This window comes from Tauraco erythrolophus, chromosome 16 (genome assembly GCF_009769465.1).
Source record: "Tauraco erythrolophus isolate bTauEry1 chromosome 16, bTauEry1.pri, whole genome shotgun sequence".
Classification (NCBI taxonomy): Eukaryota; Metazoa; Chordata; class Aves; order Musophagiformes; family Musophagidae; genus Tauraco; species Tauraco erythrolophus.
The window spans coordinates 12,064,472-12,090,325 of NC_141480.1; the positions used below are offsets into that span (position 1 = coordinate 12,064,472).

At 56.1% G+C, this 25,854-nt stretch overlaps 1 protein-coding gene across 1 annotated transcript in view; it reads left to right on the top strand.

Annotated features, from left to right (window-relative positions):
- Nucleotides 1–25,854, top strand: part of ABLIM3 (actin binding LIM protein family member 3) — a 62,187-nt gene that overhangs the window by 12,889 nt on the left and 23,444 nt on the right. The gene's annotated exons all lie outside the window — the stretch shown is intronic.

The following is a 25,854-nucleotide window of genomic DNA, read 5'->3' on the forward strand; positions in this document are numbered from 1 at the left end:
TGTTCAGGCTCTCCTGCAAACCATCTTTCTCGGCAGCTTGCCCTTTGAAGAGCAGAAGCCATGGAAAGTGGCCCTGCAGGCCAATGAAGTGCATGCTGTAAAGTCAATTGAAGCAGTTGAATTATTTCAAGGGCCTACCATGCTCTTATAAAATAAACAGCAAGTTTTAATGACAAAGTGATGATTGGTTTAGCCAGATAATTTTATTTGTGATGCCAGCAGGCTGGACTAATGAGACTGTCCTGTTATCAGCACGGAGTCAAGTGTGGTGCTGCCTCTGCTCTGCACAAAGCTGCGAAGAAGTGAAGGCAAACCCACCAAGTTCCTGCCAGACCCTGCAGTCCTATCATGACAGTGCCATAACGAAGTGGTGGGAACATCTGATTAGATATTATCAGACTAAATACATCAACGCCTCTCAGTTGTGAGCACTGCAGCACCTCCAGAAAGCATCTTGGTGGTACACTGGTGATGGCAAGGACTCAGGCAGAAGGCGATGGGGGGAGGAGTGAACTTTGCAGGATGGAAGGGGACTAGGAGTGACCACAGTAGCTGTAGGAAAGGCAGAGCCCAAGTCCAGATGTTTCAATCCTGGGAATTTTGCTTCTGAGCAGCTCAGGGCAAGCATGGCAGGGTGGCTGGTAGCCTGCAGTAGGGAAGGTGCTTGGAGGACACCTAGGCTGTTCCAAGTGCTCCTGTGCCCAGCATCCCTGAATCAGTAGGCTCAGTAACTCACTTGGGAAGTAGAAGAGCTTGAGTGCACTGATGCACAGCCCTGATGGACATATGCCTTGCTTCCTAGAAAAGGGCTGTCTGAAGCTTAACAGGACCAAACTGATCTAGTGTGGCAGCAAACTTGGGTGCTCAGTTCCCATTTATTTGATGGTGGCTCAGGTTTTTGGTAGGCCGTAGTTTATACATGCATTTTTCAGTTTGGGTATAGTCTTCCGAATGCTTTATCAGTATCAGCCATAAGCCCTGGCCTGGGAATTGATTTGTCTTCTCTGCAGCCGGATGTGGAGATCTGAAAGAAAAAGGAGCTGGTACTATGGTTTCCTTATGCAGCCTGTCTGACCTTCCTTTCTTCTTACCCTTTGTACTCCGGCAAGGTCCTCTGAGCCCCAAGCATCACTCATTTTCTGTTCATGAACATTTTACTCCACTTGCATTTTGAATCATCTTGTTTCTGAGACTTGGACAATCAGGAAAGTCCTTGCGGGGGGGGGGAAGGTTTCTCTAAGGAACATGACAGTGTAAGAGGGGAGCATATGCTTGAGGGTTTGATGCCATCCTGTTGGCCTCTGTGTTCTTCCTCGGCAACAAGTGGCACATTTTGGAGAGCACTATGCTGCTGTGGGGCAAGAAAGGCTTTGCTGGTACGATGCCAGCCCCAGAGCCTTTCCTCAGCCCAACTGGAGTCCATTGCAATCTGAATTTCAGTTTCAGGGTTTGACCCGTTCTCACAGTAGTGAATTATGTGACTGTTTCTCAGATACAAGCAGCCGGGCTGCAGCCTGCTGCTGGATGAGACAAGCGTAACCCAGACAAGGCTCAAAGTGAGAGCTCCCAAAGTGCGTGTGCCAGGCTCTGCAGTACAGCACCCTTTGCAAACGGATCTTGCTTGGGAAAGCAAGCTGCAAGGCCCTGCCCGTCCTTCCCAGCATTGTTTTTTTTTGTACCAGCTGACCCCAAAGATCTTGCTGCTTTTCTCCTGGCATCCCTGCCAGCCCTGGGGACCCCTTTGCCCAAAGTTGCCTTGGGGAGGACTGCCCAGGCCAGGAGCGCTCGCTTGCAAAGCGGAGCTATTTTTGAAGCAGCTGGGGGCTTGGGTGGGTTGCTCCCTGGCTCAGCAGCACTTGCTGGGGCATGTCGGATGCTGTGGCAGGGATCTCCCAGTTGCAGCTGCTCCCCAGCCTGGATTCTCAGTGGAGGCAGGGAGGGTCCTGGCAGGGTGGCTGTGTTGCACCCCCCAGTCATCAAGAACTTTTCCCTGCTAAAAGCTTTAGAAGAGGAGGAGGAGGGAAGGAAGGAACCTGTGTGTGAAACTCATTTCTGGTGCATGTCAGGAGCTGCAGCCCATCCAAGCCCCAGAGCTGTGTAAGGGGGGCAGCTGCCTCCCCTGAGCAGCCGCTCCTCAGTAGAAGGAGGTTCCTTGTCTTGGCTGTGGGGCAGGGCTGGATCAGAATTTGTCTGTCAGCTGCTGCTGCCCTGCCTGTCTCCTGCTGCACTGAGTCACTGAGTGCCCTTCCTGGGTGGAATAACCCCTGGCTGGCTCTGCTACAGCAGTGTCCGGCTGGGACGGTGAGTGCCTTTCTCAGCAGGCTGGTGTGGCTGCAGGGTCTCCACCAGCTGGGATGTCTGTGTGTGAGCACACGAGCAAACGGGTCTCTGGCCTGCCAGGAGGGACCCACGGCAGGTCCCGATGGTTTGTGCTTGCGCTGTGAACTGGGGATCAACCTCAGATGCTGACTCCAGCAAAGGCATGGAAAGGCTCTCTCTCCTCACCTGGCCCAACATGTGGGGGCTGGGGCAGGCAGAGGTCCGAGAGCCCCTCTGGAGGGGGTGCAGACCCCACTCACTCTCTGCACCCAGCTCAAAAGCACCCCACAGGGGGTGGCTGCCCATGGGGCTGCAGGAGCCAGGCGCAGGCAGCGCAGGGTGGGCACCGTGCTGTGCTTGCACGGGCATCTGCCGTCCGAACAGGTATCTCTGCTCCAGATTTTCCCTTTCTCTGCTCATATCACAGCAGTCCTCAGTGTGATAGAGCACAGGCTTCCCCCAGCTCTCACCTGCACTCAGCTTTCAGCACTGGTCCCTGCAGACCCCTCACCTGCCTTGGCTGCCCAGTGCGGGGCCAGATGTGTGTACCCCCATTGCCCTGCTTCCCCCTCTGCCTTGGCACCTTTGGCATCAGCCTCCCGTCCTCAGAAGATGGAGAAGGTGAAGCAAGGTAAGATGAGCTCCCTCTAACTTCCTACGTGCTATAAATAGCCGCGTCACCCAAGCATCGTCTGAGAATGATGTGAGCGAGTTGGGGCTCCTGGAGACTCACTGCCTCCGTCACAGACGCACCCAGTGCTCGGTCATCGGAGCTGGTGGGGAAGGGCTCCCGCAGCTCTCTCCGGTGACACGGCGCATGTCATCGCGTTAGCGCGCGGCGGGACACCTCTCAGGTTATGCACAGCCTAATCCCGCCTGGCAGCCGCTGCGGCCGGCGTCCTGCAGCTGGGTCAGCGTGCCTGCACCTCGCTGGCAGTGGCAGCCAGGCAGCCTGCGCCAGGGAGCCTTCCTCTGGCAGCCGAGACTTAGGACCTGCCTTCAGTGCTTGGCACAGGTGGCATGGACAGGCCAGGGCAAGGGGCTATCTCTGGTGCATGTATCGAGCCTCCAGCCAGAGCTTTGGGAGGGAAAGGAAAGCAGCTCTTCTGTAGGGAAATCCAGATCTGGGAGAGAAAAGTGGTTTTCTTGGTGCTGGTGGAGTGCCTGTGTGGTCTGTGAATGCTCCTTCGCTTCCTCCATTCAGGCTGGGCTGTAGTTGATCAGGAAACCTTGGTCCTCCCTATTTATTCAGGCTGTTACCAGAGCAATTCAGTTATTGGGGCAGGCTATGCCTTTGGGACGGAGTTTTGCTGGCAGCACCAAAATATCCCCCACCTGTTGACTTTCCTGTATCACCTCTTGACCACAAGCCAGCATGGGAAACAAGCAGTACAGCAGCTTACATGTGCATGGGCATACAGGGAGAAACACAGCCATCTTCTCAGCAAGGAAGCTCTCCTTCATCCGGTGGCAGATGCTAAGGCACGAAGCTGGATGATCCACAGGTCAGAGCCTTTTATTCAGTGAGCAAAACCATCCCTTCATTACACCCACAGATACTACGAGAGGAGTTGCGGTGTTGCCCCACCATCTGGCCCAGCCACCCCATTGAGAGAGGTGTGGGTTAGACCTGATCCTTCCGCTCTGGGACCAGGGGTGCCTGGCAGTGCTGCCCCAGGTGAGCTGGCCAGGGAGAGCCCAGGGACTGAGAATGGATGTTCTCCCCTCCCCTGCTTTTGAAAAAAGAAAAGTCACTGCCCTCATGGTGAGTTATGCGGTGGTGACGGCTCATGATGGGTTACATATAAAATCCCTCACATCCCTGAGGATGCTACCAGTTGAAAGCTTTTATGGCGTTTTAAAAATAGCCACAGAGGGGGAGAGAATGAGAAGATGGATAGGTAGGTGGATCCCTAATAAGGAGAGAAGAGGAAACAGCTAGCGAGGGTATGGAAAGACTTTAGTGAACGGCATGTGAGTGATTGCTGAGGGAGGGGGTGGTGTGGTCATACCGAGCGCCTGAGCTGCATGCCCAGTGGGAACGGGAAGCCCTATAAAAAGCCTGGCTGTGAGATAGGCTCCTTGCACGTGCCGGGGATGGGGTGAGCATCAGCTCGGGAGGTCTCTCCTGCAGATGCTCACTGCATTCTACAAGTAGCCGTTAAAAATAATCTGATTCTTGGATGGCTGGGCCTGGGCTGGCTGCTGCTGCTGTTATGTGATTCCCCAAACAGCTCCAGGCTCATCTGTGCTCCTTCTCTTCCTTGAGGCTCCGGCTGATGGCCTCGCCTAGGAGCTGATGGATGAGGTTACTCCTGGCCCGGGCTTTCCCCAACGTGGCCTTTCCCACCTGGGCTGTGCTCCAAGAAAGATGCTGAAAGCTGCCTCTCTTCTCTGTCTTCTGCCTTTCTGCTGCCTGACAGCTTGCAGCACCCAGAGGCAGGATTTGGTGGGGCTGGGGCAGAGCTGTAGGGGCTGGCTGAGGGTGCAGTTCCCCAGCGCCTAGCTGGAGCAGCAGTCCCAAGGCTGCTGGCAGGAGGTCCCTTCCTCGGGATGGCCATGCTCTGCCTTGCGTCCCTGCCAGCACCACGTCTCTCTGGTCCCAGGAAGCGACTCCAGACCCTTCCCTGTGCTTGTGGCGGCTCTGCCCATCACTCAGGGAAGATTACACGGAGTGTCTCCAAGAAATGCTGATTGCTTTGGCTTGCACTTCATATAGCAGAGCCACTGGGCACTCAGAGCTCTTAGTCAGCTTAGAGATCTGCCAGATCCTTCCTCTCCTCCCCTTGGAGGTCTGCTATGGCCACTGCTGATCCCTGAATCCCTGGACCACAGCTCAGCTGCGGCCCTGCACAGCAGGTGGCTCAGAGCTGCCATCCCAAATACCTGGCAGCACGGGGCACAGTGTGCTGTCATCAGGGCATTGCAGCCTCGGGGTGAAAGACCTCAAGCTCAGCCCCTGGCAGGCACAGCGCAGGATCAGATGCATCCCTTGTGCTGGAGGAAGGCTGGCTGGAGATACAACAGGAGTTTCCCATCCCGGGACATGAGGATGGAGCTTGTGCTGTGGCCCAAGCCCCCAGCACTGCTCTGCAGTCTGTCCTCCTGGACCTCTCAGCTGCTGCTACCCACCCTGGCTCTGCCACAGGCTATTAAAGCTCTGCGCAGCCAGGCTCGTTTGGTGCAGGCTGCTGGGAAGCATTCCTTGGCTTTACCCCCACTTGAACTGCAGGAAAAAACACTGCTAACAAGACTCCTCTGTCAGACTTGCCAGCCTGTCACATCCAGGCTGTCTCCCTCTTGCTTGCTTTCTTCTCTTTTTTTTTTTTCCCCTTCCTCATAAGCCAGGCAAGTGCCCAGGGAAGCAGAGGCTGGTGCTGGCTTAGCCCGGCCCAGCCCCAGGCTGGGGAGTGGTGAAGCTGGAGAGTGTGTGCTGTCTGGTCCTCACGCTGGCCTCTCGCAAAGGGTTGCCACTCATCTGTGCATCGATCTCACTGTATTTCTCAAGCTCATGACTTTTTTTTTAATGCTGTAGCATGGGAGCTGAAGTCCAAGCCCAGCCATACTCTGTGGGTGCTGAGGTCTCTACCCTACGCCCTTCACCAAACCTTGGGGAGGGTGAAGAGGTGCCTCCTGCCCTGGCTGGCTTCTGAGGAGCTTCTCACCCGGTCTGAAATAGCTTCTGGAGGAGCAGTGGGTGGTTCTGAGCCAGCAGCACAGTCCTTGCCCGTCACCCTGCCCTAGGCAGGGGGTACCTCCAGTCCTGGCTCCCACCTCGCCTTCCCTTTGCTGGGCTGCTGTGAGAGCGTCCCGCAGGCATGTGGCACAGTGAGGGCTTGCCAAGGGGAGTCTTCTACGGCTGCCCCCGCCCTCGCTCCGTGCTTGGCTGGTCAGGTGGCATAAAGGGTCCGATTTGGGAAATAATTCTGTTCCTTGGCTGGTGGTTTTTGTCTCATTTAAGGAGAAAGCATGCACAACAAAGCACATGTTCATTTTCCCCTGTTGAAAGAGGACTTGTTCCCTGGAAAGTGCCAGCTCTGCTAGGCCTGTTGATTGCCTGTTAATTGTCACTAATGAGGAGCTGGGAGATGTGGCTTCCAGAGGCTGTTGCTTCGGCTTGAGAGGGACATCTCAGCGGGGAAGGGAGCCGTGACCTCGGCAGGGATGAATTGAGCTGCATGAATGGGTTTGTTACCAGAGAATGCCCCAGTTCCTGTGCCTATGGCACGGGGCAGCAGCACTTAGCCCCAGCTCCGGAGCGGAGAGCGTGGAGGGTTAAGAGGATCTCTGGTGCTTACTGTACACAGATGGATTTATTTACGTGTATGTAGCAGGGAGGTGGGATGGGGAGGGCTAAACCCACCCTGCCCATAGGGAGAGTTAAATCTCTGTGGCTGGCCCATGTCAGGAGCACAGGGCTGCTGGGCAGCGGGACCTGATGCCAGGGCTTGGCTGTTTGCCTCCAGCGTGGCGGCTGAAGGCTGGTTTTCCCCCCGGCCCTGATGAAAGGCACCAAAGGCTTTTAGCAGGAGACAGCCATGTCTGCCTGCCTGCCGCTTCCCGCGCTGGCAGCCCCCCCCTTTCTTTTGAAGTCGGGTTTCTGGGCGTACGCAGGAGCCGAGGAGAGCATGAGTGCGGGAGGGAGGAGGGGAGAGGATTATGTCTGTGCTGAAACTCCTCATACGCTTTTGGGGATTTATTGTTCTGGATGTGCCTTGTCCTGCCATATCCCCCACTGTCCCCAGCCTAGTTGTCCCTGCCCAGCACTGAGCCCTGCTTGGCACCTCTTGGCCCCATTGCCGGGCCGCCCCATGTCCTACCAGCGGAGGCTCAGGATGTGGCTGGGGGGGGGGATATTAAGTCCCCTTTCGAGAGTGTCACAGGAGGTGAGCACCGGTGCAGAGGTGTGCTTTCACCTGCTGAGACCGCCCTGTGCCACAGTGGGGACCAGAGCTCCTCTCCTGCAGCAGCAGCTCTCCTGGTACCCATCGCCCGCTGCCCTGCTCCAGCTGCTCCTGTAGCATCTGTGCTGATTACTTCAGTGGTTTCTCTCATCTTCTGTTAGCTAAAATCGCTGAGCTGTTTCACCCAGTGCTTTTCCTGGGAGTTTTATTAGATTTTCTCCCATTCCCACCAGGTTTCCATGTACTCCAATCCTGCTCCCTGGGTACCTGCTGTCGTCCCCAGGTCCGTGGGCTGAGGCACCACCCCAGCACTCGCTATCCACCTGCAAGAAGCTGTTTCATGTTTGCTGTTCAGCTATCGCAAGGGTGGCTCAGCAGAGGGGGAACTTCCCTGTGGGATTTGTTACTTCATTAGAATAAACAGCCAAGCGGGATGTTATTTTCCATTCCAGCTGAGAGAGGTTGTAGTTGCTGATTTTTGACCCAAACTTTGATGTCTGTTTTTTAATTCTCTGCCTTTAACAAAGTGGGACGGAGAGGTGAGAGCGGAGCATGCTTTGGCAGTGGATGCAGCTCATGTTCCTGCAGTACGAGGGTTTATTTCAATATATTTATGATTGCATCTCTACCTCCTGCTCTGACCAAGGATTAGGGGTTCAGGTGAGCCTCAAGCCATATGACAAAGAGTACTTTGTCATCTTGCTGCCTCTATGCTCCTTTCACAACCAGGAGCCACCTGGACATGGCCCACTGTTGTGGGTCTGGGACTGGCTATTGCTCCGAAGGATCCTGTGCTCTGCTTTGGAGTCTTGGCAGTCTGGCCTCCAAAATGCCTTCCTGGGGGCTCAGGGGATACAGGCAGCCCGGCTCTGCTTGGGAAGTAGCAGGACAAAACTGGGGTGCAGCGGGGAGTGGGAGCATGGGCAGCCTTGAGCTAGCGTGCTGCGTGCGATGTGCTGTGACCCAAAAGCTGGGTGCTAGTGGAAGAAGGAAGGTGCTGAGTAACGTGGCCCCAGACACCCTATCACCTATCCATCACATTAAGGGTCTCTTCAGTTTGGGGTTTGAGAGCTGCCTCCAGGCATGGGAAGCATTCCTGGCAGCCTCCTGGATCTCTAGCAGGGTGTTACCTGCCTGTGCCGCAGCCGGGCATCCCGCAGCACAGCCTTAGGCTGCCAGCCTGGGAACTGGCAGGGGGAGACATGCCGTGTCCTGGAGGGACCCTTTGCTGGGACAGTCGCAGTGGGACCAACAGACAGCACCTCGGTGGTGCGCACAGAGCACGCCCTGGGTTGCCCTGCTGAAGGTCATCCCAAGGTGAGCAGCCTAAAGGCAGCTCTCTTCTCTTCCTCGGCACCTGCACTATCCCACCCCATCGCTCCCTCTTGCCCCAGCCTTCGCTCCATGGCTTTAGACTCTTTCCCTTTCCTTTTTTTTTTTTTTTTGCTTCTTTCCCCCACCTTCCTTCTTTCTTTCCTTTTTCTTTCCATTTCTCTCCTGTCAGCTTTGTTCACCCCGGCTGTGTACCAGGGTTGCCATGGTGACTGCCAGAGCATCTCTGCATCCCAGGGTAGCAGTCCCGTGCTTGCCTTGGCCATGGGGAGTGGCAGGGCACCCTCTTGCTGATCAGAGGGGACAGCTGCCACCTCCTCCCAGGGATGGATATCCCTGGGGACATCCCTGTGACACATCCTAGTGTCCAGGGAGAGGAGAGGACAGGACAGGGCAGGGCACGGGGTGGCCCTTGCCAGCTCAGGATGGGGCTGTGCAGCACCTTGTGCAGGGGGCTGAGGGAGGCACTGGCAGGGCTGGCTGCATGGCACAGCTTTAGTCACCTCTTGCTGCCAGAACTGTTAATCTTCAGTAAGTGTTTTTTTGATGAGTGAGCACTCCATAAGGAAAATAGAGGAGCTGCTGCAGCGCAGGCAGTCCCTTTATGTTTAATGGGGCACCACTGCCTGCCAGCAGAGAGAATATGAAACTGTGTGAATATGGAGCCATACCCCATTGCAGGATATGTGCACCTTTCCTCTTGCTCTTGGGAATAAGCTTCCTTTTCCCATCCTAGGAGCCATGCTATTTATTCTGTTGGTATCAGCACCTGTTGCCATAGTGGCTGTGGTGACTTGACCTTGCCTTGGCCCAGCTCAGGGCCACGGGGTGCAGACCTCCCTGTGTCTTTGAGCAGTGTTGTCTGCATCTTAGATTAGTCTTTGCCCATGACATGTGGAGGACTAAGGCTGGCAGCGATGACTTGGATGCATCCCCTGGCCATGGTCTGGTGTTGGAGGGCACAAGTGGGCCATGGTTTGAAGACAGAGTGCAGCTTGTGGCTTTCTGGTGCTGCTTTGCAGACAACAATATATCTTTTCAGTATTTGTTGGAGCTTTTGTGCCCTTTTCAGGAGATAATTGGGGTGACGTGTTATTAGCTGATTACTGGGGAAACATATATTTACTGAGGATTTATGTGGAAACAACATTAATCTCCTGTATAGTTGCTAAACCCCCATAAATAATCAGATTTTGATAATCAATTGCTATTGCAAGCCTCCCCCCCTCCCCCCCCCCCAAATCTCAATTAAATGCACATTTAATTCACATAAAGTTGCCAAATTTGCTGGTACGTTTCTGTCCTGCTGTTTGCCTCAGGCAGATGTCTGTGTATGTGCTAGCTCAAGTCTGTTTATCAGACAGCCTGAAACTGGAATATGGTTTGCCAAGGCGGAGCAGTTGCAGGAACAGCAACGTTCCTCTCCCATGGTCCTGCATGGAGAACCCAGCACGTCCCGGCTTCCTGCTGCCAGAGTGGCTCAAACACAAGTGCTGGGCAAACCTGACCATGCACAGCCCTTCCCTGGCTGTTCTTTGTGCCGGGCTTTGCAGCAAGGGTGGCAGGAGCAACTGCAGGAGACCATGTACCTGGAGCAACCCGGGCTTGCCCAAGGTGCACGGTGTGGTTGTGCTCAGGGAGGGGCAGGGAGGAGAGATGCAGTTGCCAAAACCTGTGCAGAGGCTTTTGACAGCAATAGCTTGGGATGGAAACGGAGATCTTGGTGGGCTTGGACGAGTCCTGACTGCTCTTGGGCCAGCTGCAGTGACTTGTCAAGCCTTAGAGCGGGCGGATGGGTGAGAGGGGAGGAAATGAGGCTGTGCTGCAGGGAGGAGGTGGCTGGCCCTGGGCTAGTGAGACATGGTGCTGCCAGCTTCCTTCAGAGCTGGAGGAAGATTCCAGGCATCAGCTGGGGTCTGTTGTTGGAGCCACACTGATTTATTTTATCATCTTGTTTTTGCAAATAGTACACAGCTAGCTGCAGTGGTGCTCACCCCAGAGAGGCCAAAGGGAGCTGGGCTCGTCTGGCAGAGCCCCGGAGGGGTTGGCGACGTATGTCCCTGCTGGGGGACCTGGTGGGAGCATGGCAAACCTCCCGCTGCCGTTCATGGCGTGGAGTTTCAGCCCTCACCTGTGCTGCTGGGGCACTGACCACTGCAGCTGCAGGAGCTGATGCTCTTTGGAGCGCAGCCTCCCCATGCCTGCTGCCTCTGCCGGGGCGCTGGTAGCCACAGCTCCAGCTGTGGTGATCTGGGTGATGGGCACCACACTAGGGGATCTGTAAAAGAAACGAAGCTGTTCAAATTGCTCAGAAGACATCTACTAAGATCTCCTCCTGAGCCTGGCTGGAGACCAACCTGCTAATTATGGTGGTAGGGGAAATATACAAACATACAGATGGCAAGGAGAACAAAAACTGCCGTCTTTTAATATGGAAAGCTTGTTTCCAGTCAACTGAAACCGACACATGGCAGAAGCTAAATGCTGACAGCTTTGTGTGAGACCGGAGTGCCTCAGCAGCCTGCACAGGAGCTCTTGGAGCCCTTGTAGAGCCCTGAGTGGGATCTGCCTCTGCCGGGGCAGTGGGATGGACCTGAGCCCATGCAGCTGCTGGCGGAGGAGCAGGGAGACCAGGCTGTGGTGGTCGCTGGCCGTGCATACCTGTGTGAGCACACACCTGCATGTGCCAGGAGACTGCCATGGGCAGGGCTTGCAGCTGCAGGCTGCCAAGAGCCCACATTGGCTCTGCACCTGGGCTGGCCTATGACTGCTGCAGCCAGGGACTCCTTAGTGCCTCCCTGCATGGCAGGGAGGGAGCTTCCTCCTTCTGAACCCACCTTTCACCTCTGCCAGGTGTGTTGGGGCAGTGGCTTGCAGAGAGGCCTTGGATGTTGCCGTTGGGCACTTGTCGCCTCTGTCAGCCAGCCCTTTATCACCGTGCTCGGGGTGCTGCTGGTAGGGGACCATGCCCTCCGGGGTGTCTTTTGGTTGAGCCTTGCAGTGCTGAGGGGCTGTGCTCTTCATAGCTTGTGAAAGATGCTCTGTCCCACAGGGTTCTACTCCAACCCCAGGCACTAAGGATGGAGTGGGTGAGATGACAGCATGCAGCAAGGGGCTGTGTTTTCTAATACCATCCGGAGGAGCCTGTGGGTCAGAGCACCTGTCTGATGCCTTGTGCTGTCCTGCAGTGCTTGTGGTGCCTAAAACCTGCTGGTGGCCATGGGGCCCTCCTTGGCACGGTGCTGTCCTCCGCTGCACCCCACCACCTGCACAGAGCTGGTGCCTTCTTCGCTCCCCTCTCCACCACCCATATGCATGGCCAGGTGTCTCAAATAAGCTCCACGGGGGGTGGGTACAATCTTTTTATCACCACTTAAAGGCTCCATTTGCTACCTTTAACAGAATTAGAGCGAGGATCACAGTAGATTAAGAAAAGCATAAACACCCCCTGGCAGGGTCCCGGCACAGTTTTTGTGGGATGGTCTGTATTAGTGGGCTGCAGGTGTGTGTTTTTTCTCTTTGGACCCCCTGGTTTACAGGCAGCGGTGGTTCAGCAGGGTGGCAGGGGGACATGGCTCTGCCCTTTGTGCCGCAGTCCTGCACTGCATTGCCCCCCCTCACAGGGCCACAGCTGATGAGATCCCAGTTGTTTTAGAAAGCACCTTCCCAGGATATAAGAGTGGATAGAGGAATTTGGAGCCTGCTGGGGAAGCTCCTGATGATGTTTCACTGCCAGCCCTGAGCGGTAATTCATCCCCTGGAATGGGACTGGCTGGGGGGCCGCTGGTCTTGAACCTCCTGTCCCCTGAACGCGTGCTGATGGCATTGAGATTGCTCTGTAACGTATACCTCTTCCATGCATCCTATTTCTGGGGAGATTGTCCCCTCTGTGACGCCAGGGCTCGCTTTGCCAGCTGTCACCTCCAGTCCAAATTCCCATTTCATTGCATTAATATCTATACAGTGTCTCTGGACAGAGATTTGATTTCAGTTCCCTCCCTGGAGTAGAAGGAGTTAAAAATAGCAAATCCAACACCCCTCATTCCCTGGCTATGATGCAGTCTCCCAGGTTGGAGTTACAATGCCAGCATGAATATGGTTTAAAATAAAACAAGTGAGCGTACTGCACTCGGCAGAATAGGAGAACAAGCTCCAGCCTGGAGAAATGACATGGAGGAGTCTCTGGTCTCCCAACCTGCGCCTGCAAAAGGCAAGAATTTCTCTTCCTTGCAGTGCTTGTATTGGCCGGATAAATGACGCTACGCACAGAGCGGTTAGTGGAGTAATACAGGAGGTATTCAGCCCATCAGGGAATCAACTGATCGCAGAAGAAACCAGGAAGAAATTAGCTCAGTGCATTATGGTTTGGGGCAGCCTTTCTAGAGCATCACGTGCAGACCAGCTTGCCAAGTATTGTCTGGATGCTGAACTGCATGGTCAGGGCAGAGCAGTGCTGGGCTCAGCTGCGCTGTGGTCCCTCTGAAATAGTGGGGTGCAGGCGTGGGCTAACTGGGGGGATGCTCTCCCAGAAGTGGGTACCAGACTATGTAAGCAACAGTCTGCTGCAAGGTGGCAGGTTACCAACCTGGCTCTCTTTCTCATCTAATGGGGTCGTTTCTCTGATCTGGTATAGAAAATCCTAAATCTCCAACATTTTTCCCTCTCAGACACTGCCCTAGTTTAAAAATGCTGGCTCCTGGCTTGCTTTGTAATATTTTAAATATAGCATCCTTTATGTTTTTGATGTATGCACCATATGTTTTGAAAACTGCAACAAAATCCATTGGGCTTGTGGGTGGAGGTTAAAGGGAAAAAGCGTTTCCATACGGGAAGCCGCAAACACAAAACACAGCAGCAAACAGAAAATCTCTCCATGCATCAGCCAGAAATAAGCTCCTTTCTGTCCTGGCTGTCTCTGGCGCGTTCATGTGCGTGTGAGGAACCAGCTTGAATGTTTCCATTGTGTCAGCTCCTGTCCCGGACACCCTGGCACTGAATCCACAGCCCCCTCCAAGGCCCAGCGGGAGATGCCACAGTGTCAGAGACCATCTAACAGCTCCCTCACCCTTTCCCTTCCTCAGAAAGCCCCTTTGCTGCTTTCTGGGTTTTTTTCTTTTTTGGCTGGGACAGATCCCTCCTGCTAAACCTCACTCCTGCTGCAGCATGCCTGGCTGCTGGTGGGCTTTGGCAGCAGAGGAGTGTGTCCCCTTGGGGCTCCATGCGCTCCCACGCAGCACGAACTGCCGCCCAGCATTGAGCACAGACTCTGTTTAGCAGGAAATCTGACCTCAGCAAAATGATGAGCTAACAGTTTTCATCTCTTGGCCAGGACCTCAAGTTTAGTCTCTTCTACACCTGGCACCCTTTGACTCTAGGACCTAAGAGCATCCTCTTGCATGGACCCCCCAAACCTTTCCAGCCCAGTTAGAGCAGAAAATGGCATTGTGTGGGCTGGGGCTGGGTCCAACCCCCAGCCGAGGTGTGCTCCTCCTGCATTTTTGCTGTCTGAGGCTGCTGGGTGAGCTGTTTGGCTGGCTGGAGCTCACCAGCTTGTCACGCCTCATGAGTAAAATGCAGGGGAGGAGGTGGGCTCTGGTTAGTGCCTGGCTGCCAAGCTGGCTGTCTCCCTCGAGACCACCTGGGAGTGGCAGCTCTGGTTTGGTCCTGCACCCAGAGGATGGGTGGAAGGCAGTGGCCATGTGTACTGAGGGATGAGGATGTCATGGGGTGGGCACACTGGAGGAGGGGACATGAGGAAGGCTTTCATGCTTGCTCTTGCTCTGCAGCATCCCATTGCACTGGAGATAGGGACTGGAACTGTGTGTCACCCCGTGAGGCACGCATGCCTTGAGGACGGCAGAGTCTGCAGCAGGGCAGAGGGAGGCTGCTATTAAGGATTTGGCTGCATGCTACAGCGTGGTGGCCTCCAGAGAACGTGGCCTCAGATGGTCCTCCTGCACCTGGGGTCTGCAGAGGGCTACTGAGAGCAGCCATGTGTCTCCTTCACTGCTTGGGTGGGTTTGTGCTTGCCCAGATCCCTGTCCCAGGGTAGTCCTCACCCCGCTTCGGGATCCAGGCAGATCCTGGACCCAGCATGCCGTGGACGCGCAACGTGTCTGTGTGCAGGACACACTCACCCGCTTCACGCCCCCTCGCTCATATACAGTTTATTTGTATCTATAGCAGCTCGGACAAGATTTTTTAAGCTGAACCAGATGTAAGGATGAAATCCCATCTTCAGCCTCTCAGCAGGGATCTCTCCTCGCCTGCCTTAAATAAACCTTTCCGCAACCCAAAATGCTGATCTCAGGGAACGCTGCACATCTGCTGGGGAGGCAGCAGCCAACAGCAGCGAACGCTGGTGGCAGAAGCGGTCCCAGCACAGTGCCCCAGCTGCACGCGGCAGGCAGGGGATGCCTCTGGCTGCAGGTCAGGGCTGGGATGCTGCAGGGAGAGGTGCACGGGGGGGAGAGGGCAGGAGCGTGTCCCTGCCTAGATTTGTGCTTAAAAGTCTGGGTTTTGCACAGTACCATAGGAGCCTGCTCTCGCCTCTCCCGGCAGTGCTGCGAGGGCTCTGGACCTGCAGGGCTGTGACCCGCCGGTGCAGGGCTGGGATGCATGGCACAAATCCAGGGCTCTTGGCAGCTCCCCACTGGCTCCTGCATCTCTGCATCACCCTGGGCTTCACTCCTGCTGCTTATTGCTTCACCAGACCTCCGAAATTGTGGCTGACCCTCTGAATCCAGAGGCAATCCCTCAAGAGGGACCTGTTCTGGCTTTCTGGGCCTGGATCCAGCATCTTAGCAGCTTCTCAAGTGAAGAGCTGATGTATGTGCGTGCAGGCATCTGCTCGGGGCGTCCTAGTGCATGTGTTCCCTGCAGCAGTGGGGCACCTCTGTTGTCATCTGCTGGGTGAGGGGGAGAGAGAAGAGCTCTGGGCAGTGCATATGCTCTGGCTTCGGCCCCTGGGGACGCCTGTTTGCTGTCTGCATCCTCCACCTCTCCTTCAGCTTGCACACACGTGCTTCTCACCCCCTCTCCCCCATAGCTTCACTGCTCCATTTTTCTTGAAAGCAATACAGATGGATGGTTGCCTGCTCTCCGGGCAGCTCTGCGCAGCTCCCTGGCCCTGTGTCAGCTTGTGCTGTGCAACCCCCTGTGCCACCACAGTGCCCTGTCCGGCTGCTGGCCCTGCACCACCTTGGTGGCAGTCCCTGCACAACCCGGCTGGCTCCCGGCCCACGGCTGGCACTCAGGCTCCTACCCTGGCCGTGGGAGATGCAGGGTGCTTCAGGGTGTCTGAATCAAGCCCTTCTTAGCCCTGCACGTCCTGTGAGGAGTGGCTTATGGCACCCAGAGCCACCAGACACCCAAGATTGGGCTGAAATTGCCTTGTGCAGGGACCTCAGGGTGGCTGTGGGGAGCCCAGTGGAACTGGAATCTGGTCCAACTGTGCTGCAGTGATGCCCTGAGGCTCTGGAGATTTGCTTATGGGGTCAGAGCAGCTCTGATCTGGTCCCCTCCACCCCTGCTGCTCCTGATACCTGTGCAAGCTGGGTGCTCTTGCAGGGGGATGAGAGACCGGGCAGAGCTGGTAGCACAAGTCACCTCGTAATCCTCGGAGGATGGAGATGCATATCCCACATGCTGGGGAGCCGCACCAGCAAGGAGCAGTCCTTCTCACACCAAAAGCATGCTTGGGACTGCCGTGGTTGTCGCTAATGCCCCACCGAACCCAGGCTCCCACAGCCAAGAGCCCTGGGCACCTCCGAGTGCTGCAGCCAGGGCTGCCCGTGACGAGGCTGCCACCCACCAGCTTCACGATTGGGGCAGCTCCCCCTTCACCAGGCTATTTTGGGGCTGTTTCATGGGTCTGACCTCATGTCAGAGCTGTGTGTGAGCTTCAGGGCTGTGACTAGCTGATGTCCTTGCAAAGATTTTAAGAGGAAGAAGGAAAGTAGCTGCCTGGCTTGCAGAGGTGTGGAGCATCCTTGCTCCTGCCTGGGAACTGGGCAGAGGGGGCTGCTCCCAGCTGCCCTGCCAGAGCCATCCTGGGCAGGACCCAGCACCAGTTCCCTGGTGCCTGGGAACTGCCATACTGTCCCGTTCAGTGTAACTCCCTGCTCTGGGCTTACCACAGCTCCTGCCCTGGGCAGCCATGCATTTCAGCCATTATTAATTAAAATGCAATCCATCCTTTCTCTTCTTCTCCCCAAGACGCCAAGAACTGCTAAAATATTCTCTGGGATAATAGGGAAGGGAATTAAATAGTTACTGTGAAATTTGAGCTGTGCCTTTCAGAGATTTATTGCGGCTCCTGGAGCCTGCAATTCCCCGTTGAGTGCTACATCTCCAGCCTCGCACTCGGTGGAAATGCCACACTTTCCTGGGAGACTGTGTACGCCATGTAAGATGCACAGGCAGCTGCAGCGCGTTCAGCCTCCGTGTGGGTACCACACAGCGGGTGCTGGGGGAACTCTTTCTGCGAGCTGTCATAGGGGCTGAACTCCTCGTCGCTGAGCCGCGCAATCATCCGCAGCGCTTGGTGTCAGGTCTGGGATGGAGCCTGCGGCCCCGATGGGACGGGCACGCTGGGTGAGAGGCTGCATGTTAGAAGGAGAAAAGCAATATTGCTTGTGGAGAGCAGCTCCCGGAGCAAGTGCAGTGCTGGGAGCAGGGGCGGGCAGCAGCAAGGAGGATTTTGGCAGCAGGAGGGTGGTTGCAAGGGCAGCAGCCCCAGCACCTGCCCCTGCCTCTGGGGAGGGGGCTGCTGGATGCTCGGACTTCCTTCTCCTACATCGCCCAGCCCCTCGGTTCCTTCTGTGGATCACTGCTGCAGGGCTGGGGGGGCCGTGTACGAGGTGGGGAGCAGCTGGCCCAGCGCAGGGGGGCTGAGCATCCTGCAGACCCTTCTGGGAGGGGATGAAATGGGAGGAACTGCCTGGTGCTCTCTGTTAGTCATTGCAAAAAATCCTCAAACCCCAGCTTGGGTGGGCAGCTGGGGCCTGGTACAGGAGGCAGGCTGCCACCCTCCCTTGGGGATCCCGCTCGCACCCAGTTTGGGGGTCTGTGGAGGCCAGGGCTCTGCTGGAAGGGGCTGCCATGATATCTGCAGACAGGCAAACACGCTAGCACCAGGCGTCCCAGCTGCAATTGCAGTTCAAGGAGATCTTGTTGCCATGACAAGCTGTACAAGTATTATCTAGGAAAAAAAGACCCCAGCAGTGCTTGTTGGAGATGGGAGAAAAGCAGCAAGCGTGGAGGGCACACACATACCACACAAGCCATGCACTAATGTGGCTACAAGCACGTGTGTTCCACCACACACATTGAACTCCCTCTAACACACGTTGTCTTCCAGTGTTACACCCTCAAGTCCTCCTGCCTTGCTCCAGCCCCGTCCTGAGTCTCGTGCCCCCCAGGCTTCCATGCACGGGGTGCACAGCCACGCTCCTGGCCCTTCACCCTCCTCCAGTCCCCACACAGCCATACCGGCAGGGCCCTTGTAGGAACGGGAAGGTGTTAGTGAAGCTCTTGGGACGCTGGCCCCATGCCAGGCGATAGACGCTTGCACCCACCAAGTCCTCCTTTTCTGCATTTATTTAGTAGCAGGGGCTGCTGAGTGATGATTAAACTTTAAAGGGTGGTTCTGCGCTGGGAAGTGAACGCTGTTGAAAACCGCGGTGCCTCTGAGCAGACGCTGCTGCTGGGGTGGGTGAGAGCATCAGTAGCACAGGGTGCAGCCCAGCTCCGGGCACCCGCGGCACAGGTCAGTGTTGGGCTGGGGATGCTGTTTGGGCTGCAGCAGGGTGCTCATCCTCCTCCTGTTGCCCAGTGAATGGTAAAAAGATCTCTCTCCTCAGGTGACACCTTGCCTCAGTGGTGCTCTGGTTGTCACCGTGACCCCGCGGGTAAGGATGCCTCGCAGCCAGCGCAGGCTGTTCCCCGTGGTGCTCCCTGGCTGCTGCCAGGCTGGGTGGTTGAGGTTGTTGGGACAGAGTGCTCCCCGGCTCACCAGCGCCGGGCAGCCCAGGGAGTAGCTGTCAGGCCGGGGAAGCTTGTGAGCACTACACAAGGCTTGCTGTCATCATGCTGCTCTGCACCAAGGTCTTCAAATTTCCCTGTGGCTGCAAGAACTAGAAGAGCAACTTCTTCCTCTTTTTCTTGAGAATCTGGAAAAATCACGACTGCAGCAGTCAGTGCTTTCAGCAAACCAGGGACATGCAGGGGCCCCTTGCCCAGCGCACCCCACGGCCCTGCTGGCAGTGGGGCTGGGGGTGGTGGTGGCAGGGGGGTCCCCAGAGGGTCACAGGTTTCTGCAGGGGAGGGGCTGAAACCTGCTGCAGCCTCGGCCGGCGGTGGGGTCTTTGGGTTTCCCCGGCACGTTACGGCCCTGCCTGGGCTGCCCACGCTGGGGAAGTAAACATCCTGCAGGCAGGTACAGGCAGCTGCCGGCAGCCGGGTCAGTGCAGGGAGACAATCGCTGGCTTCCTCAGCATTCGCATTTGGAGAATAATTTCCATGAATGCAGCCAGAAACAAACTCTGCTGTGCAGGCAGGGCTCTTGCTGTTCACTGCTCTGTCTTTTTTTTCCCTTTTCCTTCTATCCTCTTTCTTTTTCTCCTTCTCTCCCTTCCTTCTTTGCCCTTCTCCTTTGTCTCCTCTGACACTGTTTTTGACCTTCCTCCTCTTTATTTTCAGAGTGGTAGCAGTGTGTGCCCCCCTGCAGACCAGTCCTCACCCTGGCACATGGTCCTGCCATGCCCTTGCTGTTAGCTCCAGGCTTTGGCACTCATTTGGGCACCTTCCCACACCACTGGCCAGCCACAATGGCTGCCACCACTTGAGTCTGTGTGACAGTGACAGTTTGCTACCTCCTCCCAGTTCCAGCTTGACATGAGCTCTGGGGAAACCCCCAGCACTGGGAAACCACCCAAGGACTGGCCGCTTTGCTTCCCAGTTCCCTAAAGAGGACTCCCTTCCCCATGTGATGCCAGTATCAGCCCAGTGTCCCCGGCAGCTGCGTGCCCTCTCCCACACTGGCATCTGCTGCTCCAGCACCACTGGCCACCGTCCCTGCAGCGCTCACGTCTTGTTTGTGTTCTGTGTCACAACGAGGAAGGTGATGTGGTGCCAGAGTGACAGCGGTGGGGGCAAGGGGACAGTGTGAGGCAGGTGGGAGCAATAATTGGTCATGATCTAATTAGGGAAGCCTAGGACTAGATTAGGAGCTGTGACACGGTGGAGGGTTTTTAGCCGTAAGCCGCAGATGGCTCTGCCAGCAAGCTGGGGATGAGCGGAGAGGCTGGCGTGGACTTGGCGAGGGTTCGTAATCCTGCCTTGCGACACTCCGTGCCCACCAACGAGCCTGTTTTCTGATGGCTTGGAAATGCCTCAGTGCCTGGTCCGCTAAGGCAGGTGGTCCCCATTGCTCCCAGCCCACGCTGCTCGCACTGCTCCGCTCCCTGCCAGTGCCTGTCACAGCCCGCTCCTGCGTTGTGCATGTGGGAACAGCAATGGATGCCATGCGAACATCGGGATAAGCAGCCGGAGCCACTCCAGGCTCTAACCATCCCACAGCAGATCCATGGTACCTGCTCTCAGCTCATGCATTTATTGGGAGCACCCAACCTGCCCCAGCTTAAAAACGTAAATATTTGGTAAGGAATCATGTGACACTTCTGGATTTTACCTAAGGGAAAGATCTGAAAATATTTTGACCAAAGGTAAATATATAATTCTCCTTTCGATCAAAATGACTTTTCTCTGTGGAAGCTCGATGGAAAGCAGTGGCCAGCTGCCTGAGCACCGAGATGGCCGTGCAGATGTCACAGCAGGTGTCAGATTTGCCACTGGAGCTGAGCATCCCGACTCTTGGCCACTTCCTTTATTTCAGGGGTAATTCGGCTGATCTTTCATCTGGGCCACCAGCACCAGCACGGCAGGGTGCACGTGCCCACGTCATGCCCCTTACCCAGCTATCCACTGCTGACAGCCCCAGCGCTGTTCCCCACTGTTGCCCTCCCAGCAGGGAGCTGGGGCAGGCGAGCAGCTACGGCAGCCAGAGCAGGCTCGTTCCCATGTCCTGGGGCCAGAGGCAGCCCCACAGAACAGCTGGCTGCGGCCCTACCCGTGCCCGCCCAGCACCAGCATCATTTGGCTCCAAGCCCATCTTTCCCTTCCTCCCAAGGTGTTTTTACAGCCGTGGCCGAGCTCTTTGGCCACTGTAGGACAGCAGGCAGGAGCCCTCAGCCCCGCTGCTGATGAGAAACCCATATGCCCATATCCTGCGGCGGCTGGAGCTCCCACCCTTCCTCCCTGGCCACCCTTGGGACACAGCGCGGCTCCTGCCTGGAGGGGAAATCCTCCCCCTCACCTCCCATGGGGCTCGGAGCCAGCCAGGTCCCCCTGCATCCCTGCTGCGGCAAGAGGATTTGGGGTACAGGCTCCCAGAGCACCACCTCTTTCTCCTCGCATGCCAGCAGGGGTTTCTTTTGCAGCCCCTGGCTCTCTGCCCCCAGCCTGGCCCATTGTGTCCCATCCCTGGTGCTTCACCCCAGCCTCTCCCTCAGCCTCCAGTGCTTCCAGCAGAATTCCTTTCCGGACAGTCATTGCCGACCCTCGGCCTCGACGCCTCCGGGGCCAGTGCGCTGGCAGGGCTGGGCTTCCTCTTCCTGAGCCACCCCGATCCCCGCCACGCTCCCAGCTGCCTCCTTGCCTTCATCTGGAGCCGTGGCATCAGCCCTTCCCTAGGACATGAGGGTGCGGGGTCTGCCAGCCAAGCCCACCTCGGGGTTCGGGTGTGCAGCGGGGGGTGCCACCAGTGGGGCTTTGCGAGAGGGTGATTTACAGCCCTAGTTGGCACAGGGAGGGTGCAGAGGGTGGCTGCAGTGAATCGCTCGCTGCGAGGAGCGGGAGGCTGTGGCTACTTGGAAGAGGGCTCGGCCCCATGGAGGTGTGAGGGCTCCTGACCGCATCATCTGCCCAGACACACTGCTACTGCTGCTCCTGGCCTCCCAGCACCCACCCCAACACGAGTCTCACCCAGGCACATGCCCAGCATCCCCCTGGAGCCAGCCCCATGCTGACACCCACAGCAGGGGCATCTCCTCTACATGCAGCCGGCACCTGCTTGCTCACACCCCACTGTACATGCCAGCAGCCCCCTGACACCCACCCACCTCAGTTTCCCACGGTGGCACCACCTCATCTTATTAATTATAGGGTGAGTGCTTTGCTTTTCCACAGTCCCCCTCACCTGTGGCTCTCCAAGCATTGTGCAAATATTAATTACTGGTAATTAATTAAATCAGGCCTCCCCATCCCCCTGTGGAGATGCTGTCTCATAAACATGCTGATAGCAAACATAGTGTCGGGACAAGCTCTCTGAGCTGGGTGGGAGCTTCTAATTACCTGTTGCTAATGATGCAAACCCCACCTGCAGCAGTTTCTGTCTAATTGACCTTCCTGGAGGGTTAGTGGGCTCAGAGAGGGAGATAAGTGAGAAACCAGTGGAACCTGGTCTTATCCCAGTAAGGAACAATGGATGGATCTTTATAAGTGGCCCTGGCTGTCCTGTTCCTTGCAGCTTCTGCTAACTTGGTCCTGGTTTGTTGGTGGTACATAGAGCTGCCTGGGTGGAGGGCCTGAACAGCTGGTGGAGCTTGCGTTGGGTCAGCCTTTCAGCCCTGAGCCACCCTGGGAGGCTGTGCCCTGTTATTCGCATTGGTGTTGAGCTGCCGTCCCTCTGAGGTAGGTGGGGATTGTCTCCCATCAACCCCCTCCTGAAGGGCTCAGAGTATTTCAGAGGCAGTGTAAGGGCTCAGTGTTCCCCTGTCCTGTTGCTCCTTGGTTGGGATGCTGTGCAGGAAGAGGACAGGAAGGCAAACAAGGTTGTTGACCCTCCTGAAGTGGAAGGTGGGTGATCATGGCACAAAGGAGAGGGATTGCCCAGGGATGCACAGCAGGAATATGTGGATTGCTCCCTGCAGCATGGTATGGAGGATCTCCTTGGCAAGGTCCCTCTGCCGTCCTGGGGACAAAGCTCCTCTCTGCAGCCTTGGGTGTTGTTTGGGGGCACTGACTCTCTCCCACCCAGGTTGCAAGCTCCCTCGCTTGTGTATGGCTGCCACTGTCTGTCCCTAGGACTGTGCAGGGCACCGATCCCTGACCGGAGGTGCCACCTTAATCTGGATCAGTGGGAGATCTGCTGCATGCCCACGCAGCCCTGTGCGGAAGCTCGCTGCCTGACTATGGCCACTGTGGCTCCTCGGGCTCTGCAGATGAAGCACTAGCTGGGACATGGAGACATCTCCACAGGAACCCAGCCCTGGGCAGCGTTGTGTGCTGTGGGGTGGAGCACAAATGTGTTAATCACTGAACGAAACCAGCTTAATTTCCCGCTCTACCAGCAAAAGCAGGAGCAAACTGGGGTGAGATTAAGGCATTCCGTGGGCAGGTCCCACCCCCTCACCCTGACTGCTGCATCTTGGGCTGTGAGGCCACTAATGCTACTTACGTTATTACTGGATTATTTTGGTGTAATGAGCTTTGCCCTGCTCAGCTGTCCCTCTGCTCAGGGGTGTTGTGATGTGTAATACTTCCTGTGTGAGGCCACGAGGCGGGCAGCTGCCTGCTCAAAAACAAGCAGAGCCCCTGCAAAACAATGCATTAATGTTCCCAGAATGAAATTCCAGCATGAGCTGGAGGTTAATCACAAATCAGGGAGCTTTCGGCTTAGTGCTGAACAAAGCCTGCAGGCGGGAGGGCAGTGGTGCCTTAAGCCAGGTCCTGACCCATCTCCCTGGGTACAAATAGGAGTGACCGTATTGGTTTCATCTCTGCCAGCAGTGTAACACAGCTATGAGTATCTCTTCCGTCCTCGACTCCTTTTCCTCTGCCTTCCCTCCCATCAGACCTGCCTGTGCAGGGGCTTGGCGATGTGTTGCTATGGACACCAAGAAGTTTTCCCTAGAGACCAGAATCCTGGAATAAGTGATGCTTGCATTTTCTGACATTGATTTTTTTTTTTTCCTTCTCCTTTTTTTTTTATTATTAATGTTTGTTTAAGTGTTGATTAATTCCCAGCTTTTCACACCCCCCTCCCTCCTGCTTTTCTCTCCGAGCTTTGTGGATTGCTGTGGCTGTGTCCCAGGGCTTGGCTTCTGCTTCGTTCTCGGCGAGGGTTTGAGCACAGGGTGCGTGGGAGGAAGTTTAAGTGCTGTAACTCTTGCTCTGCTGGAGACCCCTACAGAAGAGATCCCCCCATTTATTCCAGCCTCAGGAGATCCCGTTGGGTTCAGGCTTGAGTCTTCCCGAGCTGCTGCAATGTTCATGGGGGCCCACCAGCAGCAGCTGCTGCAGGAGGTCCTAGAGCACCTCTTCCCAAGGCTTGTGTCTCCCTCCAAAACTTGCCTGCAAAAGCATGGGTGGGGATACCCTGCTCCTTTTACAGGTGTCCTTCATTGTATTTGGGACCTCAAGGTGATTTAGATCTCGACTAGTTAGCATCTGCTGGTCTGAGCTTCAGGCCTGACTCCTATTGTATAGCTCCTCTGTTGGCACTGCAGTACCCTTTAGTACCTCAGGTACCTCTGTTGGCCTGAGAGCTCTTGGCCTGCAAGAGCATGATCCCAGCAGCTATTGGAAGTTCATGTCAAGGCTGGAGCCTGAGCTTTGCAGGGGTCTGGGAGGTGCTCACAGGAAAGCACCTTGGCTTTCCTAGCAGCCCTCAGGCTGGACTTGGCCAGGCAACCAGACCCCAGCGGCTCTGGTCCCCAGCAGCTCCATTGTCCCAGGGAATGGGGCATCGGTCAGGGAGGATCAGCCCATTTTCCTGGTGATGAGCAGTGCTGCACGTCCGTAGAGCCTGTGTCTGGGCACTTGGCATATGGGATGGAATTTTATTGTGAGACAGTCTCAGTGTCATTCTGACTTCTCTTTCTTTGCTTTTGAAGCCGATAATGGGCTGTTTCTGTTTGCCGTCACATGATCTGCCCCACGGTGAACGAGGAGCCTCTCTGTTGAGTGATCTCCTCTGTCCCGTGTCCCTTCCTCCCTGCTCTGGAGGGAGTTCACAGACCAGGTTTCAATCAGCTGCTTCTCTTATTCCTGGGAATGCAGTTCAGCACTGGGTCAGAAAGTCTCTGGTCCATTGAAATCCTTCCCTTCACTGTTCCAGTTGCCCAAATTGCAGCTCCCTCTCTGAAATCTTAAAGCAAACAAGTTCTTTGCTGCTTGGCCCTGCCTGCAGCAGTTAGCATGGTGTCAGCCAGCCCAGAGCTCCTGCAAGCAGCCGGTGTGCGTGCAGGTGGGGCAGGGAAAGCAGGAGCTGCTCTTTAAAATGTTTTCTGTCTGTGTTTGAGGATTGTGCTGAGACAGCAGAAGGGCCCCTTGCTCCTTGCCCCTGGAGTGTGGGGTAAGGCTGCAAAGCACCAGTCCTTCATGGTGGTTTGCAGACCTGCTGGAAGGGGATGAGGGGTGGAGGTGAGTCCCAGGACCATCTGCAGCAGGAGAAGGTCAGCTCTTGCCCATAGCTCCAGGGGAGCCATGTTCCCCTCCCATGCGGCCCTCAGCTCAGCAAGGAGGCTGCATGTGCCACGGTGCCCTCTCCGGAAGGAGCAGTGAGGCTGGGATGCTGCTCCTTGGCTAGGAGGTGAGAGTCCCACCAGGGCCAGACACTCAGTTGCTGTGATGTTTGAAAGCTCCTTGAAAAACGGCTTCTTCATCCAGCTCCTAACCAAACAAGTGAAAGCTCCAAAAAACAACAGTTCCTTCCCATGCTGCTGCCAAATCTGTGCTCGCTGGCGTGTTTCTGAGCAGGTCAGCAGCAAGCCGGGACTGCCTGAGGGCTGAGTGGAGCATTGCTGGTGGGTAGCTGGTCCCTATGTTGTCCTTCTGCACTTGCATAGGAGATAGGAGAGCATCCAGGGAGCTCTGCATGCCTTTGGGGCGATGGTGCAGGTGAGCGGGTTGTCCATGCAGGGACAAGGAGCAGTCCCCACTGCACAGCACTTAGGACTGCAGACCTAAGCAAAAACGTGAGCAAAACGTGGGTAGCAGCCCTTTTGTGGGGACAGGGAAATCCCAAATCCAGACAGGGATGTGCACACAGCTCAGAGTGACGGGGTGCTGGCACAGTCTCGGCTGTCCTCTGCCCTTAGCGATGGCCTGATGTCTGGCTGCTGCATTGCAGTCACCGGAGGCCTCTTCTGCAACTGCCCAGCTCCGGTCAGTGCCACGATGTCCGGCTGTGTCCTGAGTGCTAACAGACCCTTTCCCTCTCTCGCTTTCCCCTCCC